We start from the raw sequence: 21,428 nt of genomic DNA on the forward strand, positions 1-21,428 counted from the left end.
TCATAGATAGACAGGTTTGACAGCTGGTATTTGTTTACCCGTGCTGCAGTGATGCCTAGGAATGTGGTGATACACACAAAGGACAAAATTTATGAAAACTCCTTAGAAGTAACCAAATACTTGAGGCTAGGAGTCACTAGACCTCATGGTTCAGGATCGTAGTGGTAGGGACTCCAAGGTCGTAACACAGTCCACAAAACCTACCTTCTACTTTGGTGAGTAATGGGTGGGATCTTGAAAGCTTGAGAGCTCCCCTACCGAATTCATAACACAAGTATTCTAAAGTGAGTGAGCAGCATCTACGAAGTGCAATTATTGGTCTCTCCCTGTTCAAAAGGATTAAAATTAAAAATAGTTGGAAATATTTAGTCAAATGGACCAATGAACCACAATGAACATCAATCTTTCGGTCCTTCAGACCAAAAGATCTAGACGGTGCTCAGCTACCACTGCCAAGGGCTTGGAGGGCTCATACTAAAAGGATAGAGGTGGAGGAACCCGTGGAATAAAATCATGAATGCATCAGGCTTGCTGATCAGATATAGGCTGGTGAAACTCTCGAGACTATGTTCCTTGGTCACCCTAAGTCCTGGAACACAATTGCTCCCGTGGTCCCCTTTTCAGCAAACAATAAACAAGCCATTATAGTTCCTGCTGGCCCTTCACCAATATCTAGTCCTCACTCTCCATGTTAAATACAGATACACCCCTGGGAACCCTCATACATGAGGTCTTCTTGATTATCTCACATGCTAAAGAGAACCCATTGTAAAGCATCCAATGATTATTTGCTAAATAAGCGAACAAGTGACCAGACCAGAAGAGAAAAATGCAGTGTTTGATAGTTTGACAAAACAGGCAAGGGCAAGTGCAAGAGCAAAGCAGCCCACCTCATGCTGCCCTTCTGCCCTTGGGTCCACGTCAGACACCTCTGACTCTCATCAGGCCATGCCTACCTCCCCCTGCCTCTGTAGCTTTGCTAACACAACTCCCTCACTGATCCAGACCTGCTCGGCATCTGTTCTGAGAAGATTCTGTGGGCTCATGCCGGGGCAGGCAGCAGGTAATCCCCGTCATGTCACTCCATTTCATTAAGATCCTTCACCGCAGCACTCCTGCGTGTACTGTGAACTTTGAGTGTCAAATGGAAGGGATGGCGGCCCTGCACTTACCCTTCTCCCAGCAGCTCACAGCACAGTCTTCGAAATTGCCTAAAGATACAATGACTTGGGGTGTGCACCATGTGGCAGTGGGGTGGTGGGAAGGCAGCGCTCTGATGCTGGTCTGGCTTTGGTCTCTGCTTTCTTGGGTCTCTTATTGGTGAAGCCACCTTGTCAGTCCGTCTCCTGGAAAAACGTCTTTTCCCATAACCCTCTTCTTTACTAAGAATCATGTCTTATGGAGAGACTGGTCCTTCCTGGTACGTGTCCAAAGTATGTGAGAGAAAATCTTCCACCGTTGGCTGCATTGCATTACCAGCCTTTGGGCAGAAGGGGTCTCTCTAGTCGCAGAACAGAGATTCCTTTGAAAGCTGAGTTTCTCAAACGTGTTCTTCCTCTGATGGCGTGTTTCGAGACCCTTCCTCACAGAAGACAGTTTCTTGCCTGACCCCTCCACTCCCAACCTCACTTATCCTTTCTATAAAATATGTGCAGAGAAGGGTTTTCTCTTCATAAATATATATTTTGTGGGTGAAAAGTACCTGGTACATCTTGGAGGTTCTTTCTCTAAGCTAAAAGTTTCTCCTACTGCCACGGTTAATATCTACAATCAGTAGACTAAGAATTCTAAGTAATTAGAATGTATTGGTTTGTAAAATGCAGCACGTGTCCTCTTAGAGCCCCTGGATGATACAAACTGCTGAGCTCAACTTCAGACTGGAAGGTGGGCAGTTCAAGTCCTCCAAGAGGTGCTTGAGTATTTGCTTGTCAACCAGAGTGTAATTAATGGTAATTGGTGCTGGGAAGCATCATTTTAGAAACCCCGTTGTCATTGAGTCAGTTCCAGCCATACTGACTCCATGGGCTTCAGAGAATTGTGTCATGCGGCTTTCAGTGGAGTTTTCCGAAGTAGATTGCCAGACCTTTCTTCCAAGGTGCCTCTGGACATACTGGAACCTCCCATCTTCCAGTGAGAGTGGGGGTGGGGTGTGGTAGGGTGTGTATGTGTACAATTCGCACCATCCAAGGACTCCAGTGACCTCCTAACCCTCCTTTTGTCTTCTGAGTCTCCATTTATATAACTTGTGTGCTGAAGGGCTAGATCATTTCATGTCCCTCTCCTAACAGTGAGAATGACAACTCTGCCCAGATTGTTAGAGACTCACTGTACTCTGCATGGACTCTCCCTTCCCATTCAACACCTAACTCTACATTTTAGAAAATGTAAGCACTTAGTTTTACTGTGAAAAAGTGAGTTTCTATTTGGGATCAGAGCCTTTGGGAGCTTCCAGACCACCTTTTTGCCTCCCCAAGTCTCTTTGATCATACTGTATAGGGCTTACCTAGTCTTAGCAGCAGGAAGGGCTCCAAAAGCCTTCACTGGGGGGTGAGAATTAAACAGAGAACCCATGGGTCCTGGCCACCCTTTATTCACGCTCTTATGCTCTACATGTTTCCCAAGGAGCAGAACGTGAAATAAATATTGAGTTGGAGATGTCCCTAAGGACTTCAAAGACCACCAACAACTTCCTTTAGTTGATCAGATTATATCCTGGGAAAGAGATGGATTCTATGAGGCTCTTAGATTAGTATACATATATACTTATTTTATATGTTAATATTATTACATATATATTAGACAGTGCCTTAGAGGGCATTTCCATGAACCCATTTTGCAGATGAAATAATCAAATCAAATAAATATACTGTTTTGTTAAAAGTAACACGTATGGATTGTGATAAGAGTTGTATGAGCCCCTAATAAAATGTTTGTTTTTTTTAAGTCACACATATAAAAGTGGCGAACCAAGAAAGGGGGCCTAATTGTAGCTACTGTTGATTGGGTGCCAGGGGACCCAGCATTTGGCTGCTATTACAAGGTCAGAAATTTGAAATCACAAGATGCTCTGCTGAAAATGAAGGTTTCTGCTTCTGTAATGAGCTCCAGGATCATAAACCCATGGGGGCAGTTCCCCTCTGTCCTGTGGGGTGATTGTGAGTCAGAATTGACTAGATGACAGTGCGTTTTTAGAGATTATTTATTGGGTATTTATTGTGTACCAATTCCAGGGCTACAGAGGTTATGTTTTCCTGTCCTCTCTCAGTGGCCAAGGGAAGCAAGTAGAGGACCCAGTGTGATGTGCGTCTTCAGCAACAGCTCTGATCCCACTGCCTAGGTTCACACCTGCAACACTGGGCCTCAGTTTTCTCATTTGTAAAACATGGAAAATCAGTACAAGCAACTCACTGTTGGCATTTTGGGTGTGTGAGAGTGAAGGGGATGGGCTACATACTTACATCAAAACTTGTCACCAAATAAGCAATCAAGGAATATTACCTAATATTCTGGGGATGGTGCTGTCATGGTGATAACGCCACCACAAAATGTCCTAACTGTTAGGTGCCAGCAAGCCCACTCGACTCATTGCAACCCTGTGTGCAAGAAGACCAGTACTGCCCAGTCCAGCCCCATCCCCACAATTATGGCTATGTTTGAGCCCATTGCTGCAGCCACCTCGTCCATCCCTCTCCTGGGATAGCTTTCTCGTTTTTCACTACTCTCTTCTTTACCAAGGCTGATGTCCTTATCTAGGTACTGGTCCTTCCTGACAACATGTTCAAAGTATGCGAGACAAAATCTCCCTATCCTTGCTTCCAAGGGGGATTCTGCCCACACACCAGACACAGTTGATTTTTTTTGGGGGGGGGTCGTGGTGGTAGTGGTGGTGGTAATCCATGGTATATTCAATATTCTTCATCAACATATTCCAAGCCATCAATTCTTTCTCAGTCTTCCGTATTAGTTGTTCAGCTTTGGCATGCATGTGTCTAGGAGCTGTGTCTAGTTCAGCACGTTCTTTGATCTCTTGACTGCTGCTTCCATGGGCATTGTTTGTGGCCCCAAATAAAATGAAACCCTTGACAACGCCAACCTTCTCTTCGTGGATCAGGATGTGGCTTACTGGTTCTCATCTGAAGGTTAGCGTCTTCTTTATGTTGAGGTGTAAACCATACTGAGGGCTGTAGTCTTTGATCTTCGCTAGTAAGTGCTTCAAATGGTTTTCATTTTCTGCAGGCAAGTTTGCGTATCTTAATATTACAGGGTGTTAATGAGTCTTCCTGCAATTCTTCGTAGAATCCAGCTCCTCAGATTATTTGCTTAGCATGCAGACAAAAATAGACTTTGGGGCCAGGGCGTGGCACCCCATCAGCCTCCACCGGAAAACACTCCTAAAGGTCAGCAAACAGACCTTGAACTATTTACAGGCTCTTTTTGTCCTTTTGTTTTGTTTTATTTTATTGCTTTGTCTTGCTCTGTCTTGTTTTTGTGCATATTATTATCTGTGCAGGTCTATCTAGATAAGATAAGCTGGATAAACAATCTGGAGGAGAAAACAATGGGACCCATGGTTCTTGGGGGACATGAGAGAAGGGGAGGTGGGGTAAAGGAAGTGGTGTTAACAAACTCAGGGACAAGGGAACAACAAATGATCCAAAAATCAGGGGCAAGGAAAGTGTAAGAGACCTGGTAGGGCTTGATCAAGGGTAATGTCACCAAGAGAAATTACTGACACCCAAATGAAGGCAGAGAATGATAGTGGGACAAGGGGAAGGTAAAAAACAAACAAACAAGGAGGCAAAGGGTATTAATAAAGGTCTAAAAAAAGCATGTGCATATGCAAATATATTTATATATGATGATGGGGAAATAGATCTGTGTGCATCTATTTATAGGTTTAGTATTAAGGTAGCAGATGGACATTGGGCCTCTACTCAAGTACTACCTCAATGCAAGAACACTTTGCTCTATTAAACTGACATTCCATGATGTTCACCTTCCTGGCCCAATCGCTGAAGACAAAAGGGGTGCACAGCCAATGTGAAGAAAGCTGATGGTGCCTAGCTATCTAAAGATACAGCATCTCGGGTCTTAAAGGATTGAAGGTAAACAAGCGGCCATCTAGCTCAGAAGCAACAAAGCCCACATGGAAGAAGCACACCAGCCTGTGTGATCATGAGATGTTGAAGGGATCAGGTATCATGCATCAAAGAACAAAAAGTCATATCATTGTGAATGAGGGGGAGTGCAGTGTGGGGACCAAAAGGCCATCTGTAGGCAATGGGATATCCCCTTACAGAAGAGTCGTGGGGAGGAGACGAACCAGTCAGGGTGCAGTGTAGCAATGATAAAACATACAACTTTTCTATAGTTCTTTAATGCTTCCTCCCCCTCCCCACTGTCCCCCACTATCATGATCCCAATTCTACCTTACAAATCTGGCTAGACCAGAGGATGTACACTGGTGCATATAGGAACTGAAAACACAGGGAATCCAGGACAGATGAACCCCTCAGGACCAGTGGTCAGAGTGGCGATAACAGGAGAGTGGAGGGAAGGTGGGGAAGAAAGGGGGATCTACATATAACCCCCTCTCTGGGGGATGGATAACAGAAAACTGGGTGAAGGGGGACATCGGAGAGTATAAGATATAAAAATAATAATAAATTATAAATTGTGAAGGGTTCATGGCGGTGGGGAGGGAGGGGGAAAATGAGGTGCTGATACCAAGAGCTCAAGTAGAAAGAAAATGTTTTGAGAATGATGAGGACAACAAATGTAAAAATGACCTTGACACAAATGGATGTATGTATGGATTGTGATAAGAGTTGTATGAGCCCCCCATAAATAAAATGATTTTTTAAAACATTTTATTAGGGGCTCATACAACTCTTATCACAATCCATACATATACATATATCAGTTGTATAAAGCATATCTGTACATTCTTTGCCCTAATCTTTTTTTTTCTTTTCTTTCTTTACATTTTATTAGGGGTTCATACAACTCTTATCACAATCCACACATCTACATACATCAATTGTATAAAGCACATCCATACATTCGTTGCCCTAATCATTCTCAAAGCATTTGCTCTCCACTTAAGTCCTCTGCATCAGGTCCTCTTTTTTTTCACCTCCCTCCCCACTCCCCCCCTCCCTCATGTGCCCTTGATAATCCACAGATTGTTTTGTCATATCTTGCCCTATCCGGAGTCTCCCTTCCCCACCTTCTCTGCCGTCCATCTCCCAGGGAGGAGGTCACATGTAGATCCTTGTAATCAGTTCCCCCTTTCCAACCCACTCACCCTCCACTCTCCCAGCAAGAATATCAAAAAGAAAAAGTATGATGAAATACTGAACTTTGTCCATACCCTTCTTGACTTTAAATCATGTAGTATCTCCCTCAGTTGCTCATTCAAACCACTGTCTCTTGGTCTGCATGTAGTTTCGGCAAGAGCATCATTAAGTGTTCTGGAATTCTCATGCATCGCAGCATTATGCACCACTTGCTTAGAGCCACCCGATCATGTGTTTGTGTAATCAAGAAAGCACAGGTACGCATCTTCTGGTGTTCCCTGCTGTTATTTTCACCTTTTGCACTGGCTTGATTCTTTCCATTAGCTCCAGGTAGCTAATGCATGTAAATAACTATGTAGAAAGCTATCTTATACATGCTAAACATGCATCGACTCATGTCACTTTTATGGAAACAACACAGAAGCACCATGATTTATGTGCATGCATCATCCACCACTCATATGTTAATCTGTGCTACTGTGGCGGCTTGTACGTTGCCATTATGCCAGAGGTAGTTTGAATACCAGCCTGACCCCCCCCCTCCCACCATGGTGGATAGGCCTCAGTGTAGCTTCCAGACTAAGCTGGAGTAGGGAGAGCAACTTGGCTATCCACTCCAGGGGAAACACAACAAAAGCCAGTGGCCCTGTCGGAGTAGCAGGAGTAGCATCCTCTGACAAAGAGGAAGCGCCCTGGAAGGGGAGCCCCTCCGGTTGGAAGGCACTGAAATCATAAATGGGAAAGAGCTTGCCTCCGCATAGAACTGACCTTCATAATGTGGCTGGAGTAAAGTACAGCGTCCGGGACCTAAATTGGCTGAGCTGGCAGAACTGAAATGAGAAGAATCAGTGACGGACACTCATGAATAAGAAGAGGCCATGGTGCTTGGTAAATCAGAAGATTGGTGTAAAAGAGGCAGACCCTACATGAGACTGACACCGTGGCTGTAACAACCAGGCTCAACGACAACAAGGGCTATGAGCATGGTGTCTGACAGACGTAGCCATGACTGCGAGGGTGGGGCAGAGCCAGGCAGTGCTTTGCCCCATTGTGCATGGAGTTGCTGTGAGTCGGGGATACCTGGACAGCAGCAAACAGCAGCAGCATTCTGTATTATTCCAGAGCCTTTTACTAACTAGTATTCTTGCTTGCCATTCAACTAACAAGCTGATTATACCAAAACCCATTGTCTTCTCTGCTGTGTGGACAGAGAGAGAGCCTGGTGGTGCCTGGATGAATTCAGCAATAAAGCTAACGGGTCTTGCTACAGACATTTGGCCTTTCTATCTAGACTTGTCCTGAGAGGCCATCCAGGGCTTTAGGGTCTGCATCTCGCCCTTTCGTGCTGTGCCTCTCCACGGGGGCCTTCAGGGGGCGCCATTTAGCTGCATTAGCCAAGTTCTGGGCCAAAGCGCCTCAGCAAAGCATGAAATGACACAGATGCGAGAAAGAGAAACAGGAAAACTCAGTCAAATTCTGACTGCTAAGACTTAAATCTTTATGGTTAAACAGTTCTTAAAAACCAAAAACATCCACCCATAGGAATGAGGGAACTCTTCAGAAGTCAAGGTTATTGTAACGTGTGTTGCTTTTTCTTCATCAGTGTACTCTAAAAAGAGAACTACAGAGCTACGTTAAAAACAAAAACAAAAGTTCTCTGGAGACAGTATCTGTGTCAGAATCTGTAGCCTTCAACTTGTCAGGGTAGGTGTTTTAAGCTCTGGCTCTTGCCCACTGACAGAAGAAAACAAATGATTAACTCTGATTGATGCTAACAGGAATCCAACACGTCAGAGAGGACAGAAACCTTGGAAAATAATTGAGACCAATTTCCCTTTAGCTATTTGCCAACCCCAAGGTTCCAAACTGGGAGGCTTTCCTGGAAGCTCTCAACAGGAAAGCCGAAAAGTCCTATGTCCAGGGCATCTGATAGCACAGCCCTGTGACGCTGCCATGCCCCCGTTTCCGCCTGACCCTCTGGTGCCAACCTTTGCTGAGGAGGTTTGGGTGCCAGACCATCAACGCTCTTGGGGAACTGTCCAAGACCCTCGTGATTACTATCGAGCCGATGAACAGTGGAAAAATCAAGGTCCCTTGTCTTTCTCCTCGGGCATCGGGCTTCTAATCACTAGGCCAGCAGCTCGAAACCACCAGGTGCTACTCGGGCGGCAGGTGAGGCTTTCTACTCCTGTCAACGCATAGCCTCGCAAACGCACAGGGGCCGTGCGACTCTGTCCTGTAAGGGTGCTCTGGGTTGCAATCAGCTCAGTGGAAGCTGCTTTTTCTCAGGCAGTGGGCATACAAGTTAGGATGAAAGAGAGCTATGCTTTGCCAACGAAAACTTCACCGCCCACTCCTACTTTGGGACGTCATTTAGAAACGTCTATGGTTCTTTCTGAGTAACCTGCAAGTGCATAGACCCCTTGGGTGCTCCCCTAACAATCTCTTGTGATCATCCCGGATTTCAGGTCGCAGAGCAGCAAGGCAACCTACGGGATGCCACATGGCTCCCAGGGAGGCTCTGCCAAGGTTCTGCCCGTTTTGAACCCTCCAAAGATCACACAAGTTTCCATCACGGGGATTCCAACTCCAGAGTGTCACATGACCAGCTCCTGGGTTCTGGTTCTGGTTCTGGTGAAGCAGAAGCCCAGGGTGGAATTCATTCCACTTGCCTGCCTAGTGATGTCCTCTCATCTTCTGCTCGTTGGCCAGGGGCGTGCTTTCTCTGCCCTCTGAACTGTACATTTGTCTGCTCATATCCAGTCTTCTGTTCAAAACACACCCTTATCCCAAAGGTGCAGCAAACCAAACCAAAACCACTGCAACAGAGTCCATTCCAACTCTTCGCAACGCCCCCGGAACAGGGTAGAATGGCTCCACAGGGTTTCAGAGCTTACACACCTTCATGGGCACAGACAGTGCAATGACTAATGGGGGCTTGAACTGCCAACCTTGAGCTTTGAACTACCCAACTCTAACCCGCTATATCACCAGGGCTCCTTCAAAAGTCTGCCCTCCTGGAAAACTGCTAAGATTCAATGTGGGGTACATCCACAATCACAAAGCCTCTTAAGACCTGCCCCAGATCCTTCGCCATGGTGAGTTCTCTTGAGTGCCTGCTCCCCCCAGACCTGAACCCTTCTGCTCCGTGTGACAGGGGCACACCCGCAAATGTGGCCGGTGTAGGCCCTCCTGTTTATGTGCGTGTACAATCGTGGCAAGTATACAGGTAACAGAACATCTGTCATTTCTATGTTCTTCACAGGTACAGCTTAGTTTGTTGAGATAATATGAGGAGTAATAAAGGCTTGGGTTTCTCAGCGATGGCCAAGGATGGGCACCGGGGGTGAGGGAGCCAGGGCTGAGGCAGCACTGCATTTGTGTGTGTGGTGGCAGAAACCTACCAACGGCTGTGGCTCTAATGTTTGCACAATATGATTGCCGTAACCGATATCGTTAGATGTACGTGTGTGCAACGTTGAATCAAAAGATTTTGTGTGTTTACGACAATAAAAAGGACATTCTGAACAACAACCAAACAAAGAAGTAAATCAGAATGAAAAAAAAATTCAGAGTGGGCAACAGGAGGAGGAGTGGTCAGAGAAGAAGACAAGAAAGAATGGAGGGTACCTTTCAGCTTGGTTTCTGGCAGGGCCTGGTCTCCAGGGAACAGGTTCTGGGACCACCTTCAGGGGAATGGAGTGTGTTCAGGTATGTGGGCTTCTGCTACCTGCTTTAAAACAGCCAGCCCTGACTGCTTGAGCACCATGAAGAACTGAGCTAGATGCCAATGACTCACCACAGAGCACTTGGTCTGCATCCTGGCTGACTCCCGGGGTGCTCTGTTTCTAGGCAGTACCTCACCAGGGGACCCCTGAATGAATGCTCTTGGTGATGGGGCCTCAGGCTCTGCCACGAAATATACCCAACTCAGTTCTCACAGTGGTTCATGGTAAAGTGTAGCCTTCCTTAAGAGAACGATAAAGAAAAAAACCAACCTTCTAACAAAGGTTAAGTCTATCTAATTTTTTTCTTGTCAGAAATAAGCAGAGATAGAGTTAATGGTTTGCACATATAGGCTGGGTTGTTTTCCCCCCGTTTCGTTTGCTTGTAAAGTGTTTTTGTTCCTCACCTTGAAGAACTCCCACACTTCCCTCTCCCTTTGTCTTCAGCTTGAGGGGACCTTCTCAGGAGCTCCCAAAGAGGCGATCCTGAAGGATTAGGCTCTGGACCGGTCGGGACAGTGGTGAAGACTGCCACCAGTGATGTGAAGCCAGAGAGCACCATCCTCGGAGCCCACCAGAGGTGTCATCCTGCGCATGCCCAGGGAGAAACATCCAGGGTCATTGGGTAACCCCCTACCGCCCCCCCAACCCCCCCCCCCACACACAAAGCCCCAGCAAAAAAAAAAAAAGAAAGGTCGTGAGTGTATTTTACTTCCAGAGGAAGCAGCTGGATTTTAGCTTACTGCAAACAGATCCTATGCAGTGGTCTGGAGCCCAGATGGGACACTGTTGTGTCAAGCTGGACTCTCCCTATAGCTGTCCCTGCTCCTTCACCAGTGTTTCAGCCAGGCTGGTCCTAATAAGGGTTCAGCAGCAGCCAGTGGACAATTCTTCACCTGCAGTCTGCTGCAGTGGTGGCTCTTGAACTCTCAGGGTACAGGTGCTGGGGACTGTGGAAGGAGGTGGCCACTCCATGCCTCCTATTCTGTTTCTACCAGTTTCTTCTCACCGTCCCCACTGGGGTGGTTTTACTTGTCCATTCCCTTCCCCAACAGATGACAAAATATGTACCCCCTTCCTCCATAACCTTCTCCATAAAGACAAGGAGGACGGCCCTGCCATGCTGCTCTTGATGGTCGTTCTTTGCAGGACACTGGAGCAGACTGGTCCCAAAATTAGCAAGAGAAGTTATTGAAGCCCAAACCCGATGCCATCAGGTTGGTCCCTGCTGGACAGAGCAGAACTGCCCCTGTGGATGTCCGAGGCTGCACATGTTTACAGGAGTCGATAGCTCCATCTTTCTCCTGTGGAGAGGCGGGTCGCTTCAAACCACTGACCTTGCAGTTAGCACCCGAACGCATAGTCCACTATCCCGTGTTAGTGCCAGCAAGTTGGCTCCAAATCGTGGTAACTTCATGCATAAAAGAACAAAACACTCTCTCGGTCCATGCCATCCCCAAGATCCATGGTAGATTGGATCATGGTGATCTATGGCATCTTCACTGACCAGTTTTCAGAAGCAGATTCCAGTTTGTGATAGGTTGGAAGCATCATTGTTACTTGTTCCTCATCCCAGCAGTGTGCCAACCTCCACTGGTGGGTGGGTGGTGGCTACATATGAGGTACCTTTCTAGGGAAGAGAACGTGGGTCTCCTGCAAAGGTGGGGTTCTATGCTGAATCACCACCTCTCTCATAACAAGAGGAGAGGGGACTTCGCTGACCTGTGAGGATAAATTTGGCTCTAATCTGGCTGGCCTGCAGGGCTCACAGCCTCCGTGTTTCCAGGGCCACGAAACAGCTGCCCCACAGATATAGATATCTTTCTGTAGATGGGCACCCCGTGCAGTGCACACTGGGTATTCGCCCCGGCAAGCGGAGCAGGACACAGGATCCGGTGGGGAGTGCCTGGTGAACCCCAGGGCCGCCTTACTGCGTCTCTGCTGTCCCATCTGCCTTGGCTTCCAACCCTGCTCACTGAAAAACAATTCACGGCATCTAATGACTCTTTCCTTTTACTTTATTTAGTAACGGGGTTCAGCCCAGGAAACGCTGACTTCCAATCTTGGAGTGTTTTGACTCAAAGGCCATTAACTATCTGATTTCTTGGACAAACACAACCTTGAGGAATTTTCTTTCTACACAATGGCTGGACTTAGAGAATGTCATGGCGTCCCATTTAGACCATAGTGTCTTTTTTTTCCTCTTTCCTACAGACGTCAATCTGCTTAAAATAAATATTCCCTTTGGTTTGGGGGTCTTTTCCTTTGAATGACTCACTTTTGCTCCTGGGGTTAGAATGCAGTTGGGAGCCAGAGAGACGGTTTGCTGTGACTTCAGCACAAAGCAGGAGGAAGAGGCTGGGTTAAGAAACCCAGCCTGCATTTTAAGTTTGGCAACTTTGGGGTTTACCTTTGGTTTTAAAATTTCACCCCTTGACTTAGGGAGCCATCTACTGTATGTTTTCTCTGTGCTGAGTGGCCGCTAATTGCCTCCTGCTCCAACTCCCCCTCCTCCACTCTCCCAAGAATTTATCCAAGTCGTCTCTATGAAGCAAATCCGTCATGTCCCCCTACCCCCCTTTGCTGGAAAGCCTCAGGAGACGCTGGAGTCCAGCCCTCGGCCCCAACCTGGGACACCGAGCCCTTCAGTCTGGCCCCATCGCGTGTGGCTTGTCTCCCATCCCTTCCCCAGTGCTCCTTATGCTACAATCACCCAAGCCCTGCCGTGTCACTCCTGTGGGTCCTTCCACAAAGGCCCTTCTCCTCCTCTGCTGGGATCTTACTCGTGCTTGAAGATCCCTTCCTCATTTCATACCCTTTGTAAAGTTTCTTACAGAGACGTCTCCCTTCCTCATGCTCTTTGCCCTGCTTAGTTACTATGCTCCACATTGCTGCGATCCAAATAGCGTGCTAACTACTGTTCATTCTCACTTCTCCTCCTCCTCTTGTCCCACCTCTTTCATTTCCTTCCTCTTCTTCGGTGTCTCCACCTCCTTTTCTTCTTCCCTGGCATGTCCTTCTCCTCTTTCCCCACCGTCACTGCTTCCTCCTCCTAATGATATTGTTTGTTAACCCAAACAAAAAAACTTGCTGGGATTAGAAAGTTGCGCGGAGTGCTAGAAAAGGAAGAATAATTTCGAATTACCAAGTTTCGGCCATGTCTAAACCCTGACCAGGCCCTTGGTGTTTTTGATTTCACTTAAATATTACAACCACCCTGAGAGGCAAGTATTACTTTCCATTTTCACAATAGAACGCCCAAGGCTGAGTAAGTTTACAAAACGTTCTCAAGGTCATATGGTGAGCACATGGCATAATTCATATTGAAGTGTCTCTGGCCCCAAACTAGGTGCTTCTGAAAGAAAAACCAATACTACCCCAGTAGTGACTACACAGAGGGTTGTGGCAGCTTAGGGATACAATTCTCGCCTTCGGGACAGGAGACCCGGGTTGGATTTCAGACAAAAGCACCTCATGTGTAACCACTAGCCTTCCATTAGTGAAGGCTTGTGTATTGCTGGGATGCTGAACAGGTCTCAGTGGAGCTTCCAGGCTGACAGAGACCAGGAAGGCAGGCCTGGTCACTGATTCCTGACAATCAACCAATGAAAACCTTCAGAATCGCAATGATCAATCCTGTTTGGCATGAGGTCATCAAGAATGGGGGTTGGGGCAGGGTGTGTGTGGGGATGACTCAAAGGCAGCTAACAACAACAAGAAGTAACTTCTTAGTGATTCAATATGTGAGTGACACCAGACTGAGGAAACCTGTTCTTATCTTAGTTTTCCTGTTAACTCACAGTGAGAACTTGACTTTCTCAACTTGATGACTTGATTTCTGAGAAGCAAATGATATTAACATGCAACCCTCAGGTGGCTGGCTCTGAAGTGCAAGAGACTCATAACCAATCATCTGCAAACACTAGCAGACCATATTAAAAAGCAAGATACCAAGGATGACCCTTCTCCAGCCTTATTCCTTATCCCTCCCCCATAAGTAAAAGCAATTGTGCTTACCTGGTCAATGGAACTCATCCCTGGGGAAGCTGGCTGTACTTGGTAGGTTAAAACCAGGGGAGCCAGGAGGGTCAGGTGGATTTTGGGGGTGTAAGAATGTTTAGAAACCTTGTGGACACCAGGTGGCTCTGTGTGCAGGACAGGAAGAACCGCACCAACAGAAGTCGGTGGTCAGGGGGATCTGATGGCCTTGCCACATGGTGTCGGTTGGAAGAAAAAGCCAGGCAAAGGGGTGCTGTCTGCAAGACGCAATGTTTCAGGGTCCTGATCATATGTATATTCTTTAATATCCAGATGACTTGTTGTGGGCTAGCCTGAGTTTAGGAAGCTGAGGTTGGGAGGCAAACGTACATATTCTCCTAACTGCTTGAACCACCATTTATTAGAGTTTACTATGTGCCCAGGCAAGGTGGGGGAGGGCGGGGAGATGGACGAAAATGTCCAGCAGGTCCAGAGAGGAAAGCTCTCGTCAGAGGAGAGCTGGCAGTAGAGGGTGAGTGGCAGGGGTGTGCTGTGCTCACAGGAGGCCTCTGAAAAGGAGCACACCAGCCTCCAAGCCAGATTCAAGTGAATGTGTGATTACTGCTGTCCACAAGGGTGGTCACCTTACTCCCAATATTACAAACAGAACACACGATCTACCAGCTAGGGTCCTATTTACGGAGAAATTCAGAACTTCAAAATTGGATTTTTCCCCAGGAATGGCATTAGGAGTTGTTGCCCTACTAACCTGATAGCACGTCCTCGTTCTATGGTACCTATTAATGAGTCTTGGCATGCTGCTAGACCTTTTCTTTCTTTCTTTTTTCCATTTGAAAACATTTTATTCTCTCTGGTACTCCTTGTTATTAGCTCCCCGTTTCCCCCAAGCCCCCTGACATACTTGCAAGAAACAATTAATCCAGTTACTGTAGCTATAGATCCACTCATCCTGGATTTCAGAATCAGAAAAACAGACACAAACAAGCTAATAACAACAAAATAGAGCAAAAATCATCAGTGGAAAAGAGCAGAAAATATTAAAAACTAGAACTTTAAAATGTCCCTAAAGGGAAATAAAATGATGTCAAATTTTCACCCAACTACCTCTGACATAATCCACTTTCCAATGCACTCTGCATGGGAGCAAAGTGATTCATCTCCCCTGTCTATGTTCAGAAGGGATTCATCAGAGGCTTATCCCACATATATTTCCCTGTCACTTGCTTTTTGTTTTGTTTTTTCCCTTTCAAACCATTTCATTAGGACCTAATCCAGTTATCATACCATCCCACGTTCGAGCATATCAAGCAGTGTTATACAATCACTACCACACACCGTTTCAGAACATTTTCTTCCCTCTTGTACCCTTGACATCATCTTCTCCTTACCCATCCCCGCCATCCTCCCCTGCTGGAGACCTTATTTTAGTTATTGTTTATATAGATTGATATGTTTATACAGTTATAACCCCATCCTATTTAAATAATGTTTATGTTTATATAGTTATAACCCCCAGGAACCCTTATTTTAGTTATTATTTATATATATTTACCCATCCTAGGTTTCATTTACTGACATAGAAAAATGCATACAAGAGTCAAGAACACTACCAACAATGACAAAATGCAACAGATTAACCCCAATTTGAAAAACAGAACCAAAAAATATTAAAAACAAGATCAAATATAAAGTATATCAAAAGGGAGAAACAAATGATAAAGTTTTAATCATAGTTATCATTTTAATCTACTATAATCATCTCTACAATCTGATAACCAAGTATTCCCATCCTTCAATTATTTTCAGAGGGAAATCACCTGAAGCTTTTACTCTGTGTAGATCCAGCAAATGTTGGGCTTCCACTGTCACCCATAGCCTCCTGCACACTAGACTCCCACAATTTAAGCTCTGATACCATTCCCTCCTTTGGATTTGGATTACAATTTACAATCCTTGGATCATGGATTTTGGTGTGTTTTCCATGTGGGCTTAGTTGACGTCTTACTTGAAAACAAGCCTTTAAGGCCCCAGATGCTATTCTTTCTGATAGCCAAGCATCATCTAATTTCCTCACACTTTGTGATAGCACCCATCTCTTCTGTGTTTCCTTCAAGAGGGCGAGCATCAGGTAGGTCCATATCATAAGAACAAATTGTTCACAGATTGGAACTAGGATTAAGTGATTAAATGCGAGGCCAAAATCCATTCCTGAAGCTATAGTTTTTATCTGCCTCCGTGGTTCATCCTAGAGATTTTTATTTTATGGTAGAGAATCTTACTAAACAACTCTCTGGACCGTAAGGACATTCCGTTTATAGTCATTGATTAGCCCTTGAAATGAATTTTAAAACATTGAGAAAGGGAGAGTGAACAAGCACAGGCTAACTATAAATTTCAATATTTGGGTTATTGACTTGTACAGATTAAATTCCTTCGTGATTGGACACTATTTACACAGACAGTGGGAGTTGGTCAAGAAAAACTTACAATAACTTTCACTGAAAATGTCAATCACAGGTCTGCCAGAGTATCTTAATACAGCAAGTAGGGCCCTGAAATACTAAGTAAATGTTAGTCTGCTTTACTCCTCTTTGTGTAGCTGTATTTTGCTCCTTCACACATCATGCAGGTTAGGTCTAAGTCCTTGGGTTACAGGTGTGGTTGAGGTAGAACCTACTTCACCTACTGGGGTTTCCACATCACAGTATTCTTGCAATGGCCTTGGAGCATGCTGTATACCTTGAATATCCAGGGTTCAATGTCCCGAGATTCTATGGTCCATGGCCTAGGTCCCCAGGGGATGTACAGAAAATCAGACCAATGTGGTCTATTAGGCATACCTGCCCTTTAGCATCTGTGGGAGTTATATTATCGCATGTCTACTTGAGGATATTAAGAGTGAAGGAGTAGAGTCTAGGCTGTCAATCAGGTCACAATCTGAAGCTTCCTTTTGGGTGTGGCCTTCTCCTGAGGATTCTGGGAATTTCCTTTTTATTATATTTTTATTTTTTAATCATTTTATTAGGAGCTCATACAACTCTTATCACAATCCATACATACATCACTTGTGTGAAGCACATCTGTACATTAACTGCCCTCACCATTCTCAAAACATTTGCTTTCCACTTAAGGCCCTGGCATCAGGTTATTTTTACCCTTCCCTCCCCACTCCCCCGTCCCTCATGAGCCCTTGATACTTTATAAATTATTTTGTCCTATCTTGCCCTGTCTATCTCCCTTCACCCACTTTTCTGCTGTCCATCCCCCAGAGATGAAGTCACATATAGATCCTTGTAATTGGTTCTCTTTTTCCAACCCACTCTCCCTCTACCCTCCCAGTATCGCCACTCACCACTGGTCCTGGAGGGATCATCCGCCTTGGATTCTGTGTTTCCAGTTCCTATCTGTACCAGTGCACATCCTCTGGTCTAGCCAGACTTGCAAGATAGAATTTGGATCATGATGGGGTGGGGGTGAGGAAGCATTCAGGAACTAAAGGCAAGTTGTATTTTTCATCATTGCTACATTGCACCCTGACTGACTCATCCCCTCCCCAACACCCCTCTGCAAGGGGATCTCCAGTGGCCGACAATGGGCTTTGGGTCTCCCCTTCATTCACTATGGTAAGATTTTTTTGTGCTGATGATGCCTTATACATACCTGATCCCTCTGACACCTCGTGATTGCGCAGGCTGGTGTGCTTCTTCCGTTGTAGATTTCTCTGACCCTCCCACCTCCAGCTTTTTTTTTATGTATTATTTATTTTTACATTTTATTAGGGGCTCATACAACTCTTATCACAATCCATACATATACATACATCAATTGTATAAAGCACATCCATACATTCTTTGCCCTAATCACTTTCAAAGCATTTGCTCTCCACTTAAGCCCTTTGCATCAGGTCCTCTTTTGTTCCCCTCCCCCCTCCCTCATGAGCCCTTGACAATTTATAGACTGTTATTTTTTCATATCCTGCCCTATCTGGAGTCTCCCTTTCCCACCTTCTCTGCCTATTTATTTTTTAATTTAATAAATCTTTTTATTGCGGCTCATACAACTCATCACAATCCATACATACATCAATTGAGTAAAGCACCCTTATACATCCGTTGCCGTCATTCTCAAAATTCTCCCATTTGGGTTCCTGGAATCAGCTCGTTTTCTTTTTCCCTCCCCCTCCCTTCCCGCTGCCCCCTCAATAGTTTATAAGTCATTTTATCTTATCCTATACTGCCCAGCGTCTCCCCTCACTCACCTTCCCATTGCCTATCTCCCAGAGAGGTTACACATAGATCCCCAAGATCGGTTCTCCCTTTCTACACCCCCTTCCCTCCGGGTGTCGCCACTCCCACCACTGGTCCTGAGGGGTTTGTCCGTCCTAGATTCCCTGTGTTTCCAGATTCCTACTGCACCGCTGTACATCCTCTGGTATAACCAGGTCCGCAAGGTAGAATTGGGATAGTGATAATTGGGGGGAAGAAGCGTTCAGGAACTAGAGGAAGGTTTTGAGTTTCATTGTTGCTACACTGAACCCTGAATGACTCATCTCCTCCCCAATACCCCTCTGCAAGGGATGTCCAGCTGTCTACAGATGGGCATTGGGTCCCCATCATTCACTCCCCCTCATTCACGGTGATGTGATTTCCCCCGCCCCCCCCTGCCTTCACCAGTGCCTTAGTTTCGCACTGGGTGGCGTGGGGTGGGGGGAGTGGAAAGACTACCTGTGGTCATGCAGAGTCCACCAAGCACCTTGTTATATAGCTCTCTGGCCCCACAGTGCCTGGCCTGGACTTTGGCATGTTTCTCTCTTGCTAAATACTGTCCATCTCATTCTAAAACGTCTTGCTTGGGGAGCAATTTAATCTCATTATAGGAGCCCTGGTGGCATAGCAGCTACATGTTGGGCTGTGATCCTCATGGATGGCAGTTCAAAACTACGAGCAGCTTCAAGGGAGAAAGACTGGGCTTTCTACTCCTATAAACAGTTATACTCTCAAAGATTGACAGGGGTCACTGAATCAGCTTTGACTCGATGGCAGCGAGTTTGTTTGGTTTGGCCTTTTTCCAAATCATTTTATTAGGTGCTAATCACATCCAGCAGGATTGTACAATGGCTACCAAAATCAGTTTGAAAACATTTTCTTTCTGGAACTTCTTGATATCAGCTCCCCCTTACCTGCCTGCCCCCACTTCCCCTCACTGTCCCCTCGAGGAGCCCCTTATTCTCGTTGTCTCTGTAGATTCATCTATCCTGGTTTTCTACACTGAAAACAGAACACAGAACAAGATTCAAGACGAAATACACAAAGATGACAAATTGCAACAGAGACAAACCCCAATTGGAAAAAAAAAGAGAAAATATTAAAAGCTAGATCAAACCCAAAGTGTTTTATAGGGGAGATCGAATGACAAAAGTTTTCACAATTCAAGTCCGATTTGTCATTTTATCTACTATATAGTCATCGCTCCAATAATCTGTCTGATCACCAGGTTATTCCCATCCCTCAATTATGGTCAGAGGGAAATCACCAGAGGTTTCTTCCGTGTGTAGATCCTGCGAATGTAGTTTAGGCTTCTACTGCCATCCATAGCCTTCTGCAAACCAGAACCTCACCTTTAAGCTCTGGTACTCTTCCCTCCTCGGGATTAAATAGTTTACAATCCCTGGGTCGTGGATGTTGGTGTGCTTCCTCTATGCCAGTGGTTCTCAACCTGTGGGTCACAAGCCCTTTGGGGATTGAACAACCCTTTCACAGAGGTCACCCGATTCATAACAGTAGCAAAATTACAGGTATGAAGTAGCAACGAAAATAATTTTATGGTTGGGGCGTCACCACAGTATGAGGAACTGTATTAAAAGGTCGCAGCATTAGGAAGGCTGAGAACCACTGTTATATGTGGACTTGGTTGATGTCTCACTTAGATGGCTGCTTGTTTGGAAACAATCCTTTAAGACCCCAGATGCTATTTTACCTGATAGCCAGGCACCATCTAATTTCTTCAGCACACTTTGCTACAGTACCCTTATCTTCTGTGTTCCCTATATAAAGCAGAGCCATCCTGTAAGAATTGTTCTTAGATTGGAGCTACAGTTTCGTGTGAGCCCCTTTATTAGTCTGGGTTGTCTAGAGAAACAAATCCAGAGATACTCGTATGTGTGTGAGAGCTTTCTATCCAAGAGCAATTGTACATTGAGAAAACATCCCAGACCAGTCCAGATCAAGTCCGTAAGTCTGGTATTAGCCCATATGTCCAATCCTGGTCCATGATGTCGAACGCAGGAAGATCACAGGGTGGTGGGTGCAAAGTCCTGTGGATCTAATGGTGGAGGACGCATCTCCAGGGCTCTGGCTGCCATCAGCATAGCTCCATGTGGCTTGTCAACAGGAATGTGGAGCAGCGAGAAAACATGGCCCACCTCCTCAGAGAAAGAAAGTTCTCAGAATCTTCATGAGGCCAAGCCCACAAGGAATCATCAGGCTGATTGACAGGCAAGATTCCACCCCTATAATTATTTATCAAGTTGACATGGAATTATGTAACTACCATAGCCCCAAATCCATTCCTGAATCTAAGTTTTGGGGATTTTTTTGTTTATTTTATCTGCCTTTGGCTTACTTTATAGACATCCTTGTAATTTATGGTAGAAAATCTTTATCAATCACCTCCTAGAGAATGAAGGACCTTCTGTTTATGGAGCCATTGAGTAGTCCACAGTGGTAATTTTTAAAATACTTTTGAGAGAGGGGAGTGTACAAGTGAAGGTTAACTACGTATCACAATACTTGAGCAGAATAATCCTTACAGAGCGGGACAGTATTTACACAAACAATGGGAGCTGGCTGTCAGGCAAACGTACAACAATATTCACTGACAATGTCAATCACAGGTCAGCCAGAAGAAATACATATTTTATCCAGCAAGTAGGGCATTGAAATAGTAAGTCAGTGTTGGTCCACCTACAGAGAATTCCATACTCTGGGGATAGCTGTCTTCTGCTTCTTCGCATACCATGTAATTTCAGTGTTACGTGCTCAGCGTGCAGTTGTGTTTGAAGTAGAGTCTAACTCACCTAGTGGGGTTTCCACATCAGATCCCTCTGCTACAGCCTTTGGAGTGTGTTCTTCAATTTGAAGATCCAGGATTCAATGCCCCAATATTCTATGACGCTTGGCCTGGGTCCCAGGGGGTGTACAGAAACTAGGGCCATTGTGGCTTATTAGGTGCATGTTATGAGACCTACTCCCCATTTTTCCCACTAGAAAGTTTGCCCTTTCTCTGTTTTGTTTTTTATATTTGTTCCATTTATGCTGAAGTCAAGAGAGAATGATTTTGTCAAGGCTGACTGATGCCCAGAATCTATCTCTGAGCTTCTATAAAGATCTTTGCTTCAAAAGCAGGA

This window comes from Tenrec ecaudatus, chromosome 12 (genome assembly GCF_050624435.1).
Source record: "Tenrec ecaudatus isolate mTenEca1 chromosome 12, mTenEca1.hap1, whole genome shotgun sequence".
Classification (NCBI taxonomy): Eukaryota; Metazoa; Chordata; class Mammalia; order Afrosoricida; family Tenrecidae; genus Tenrec; species Tenrec ecaudatus.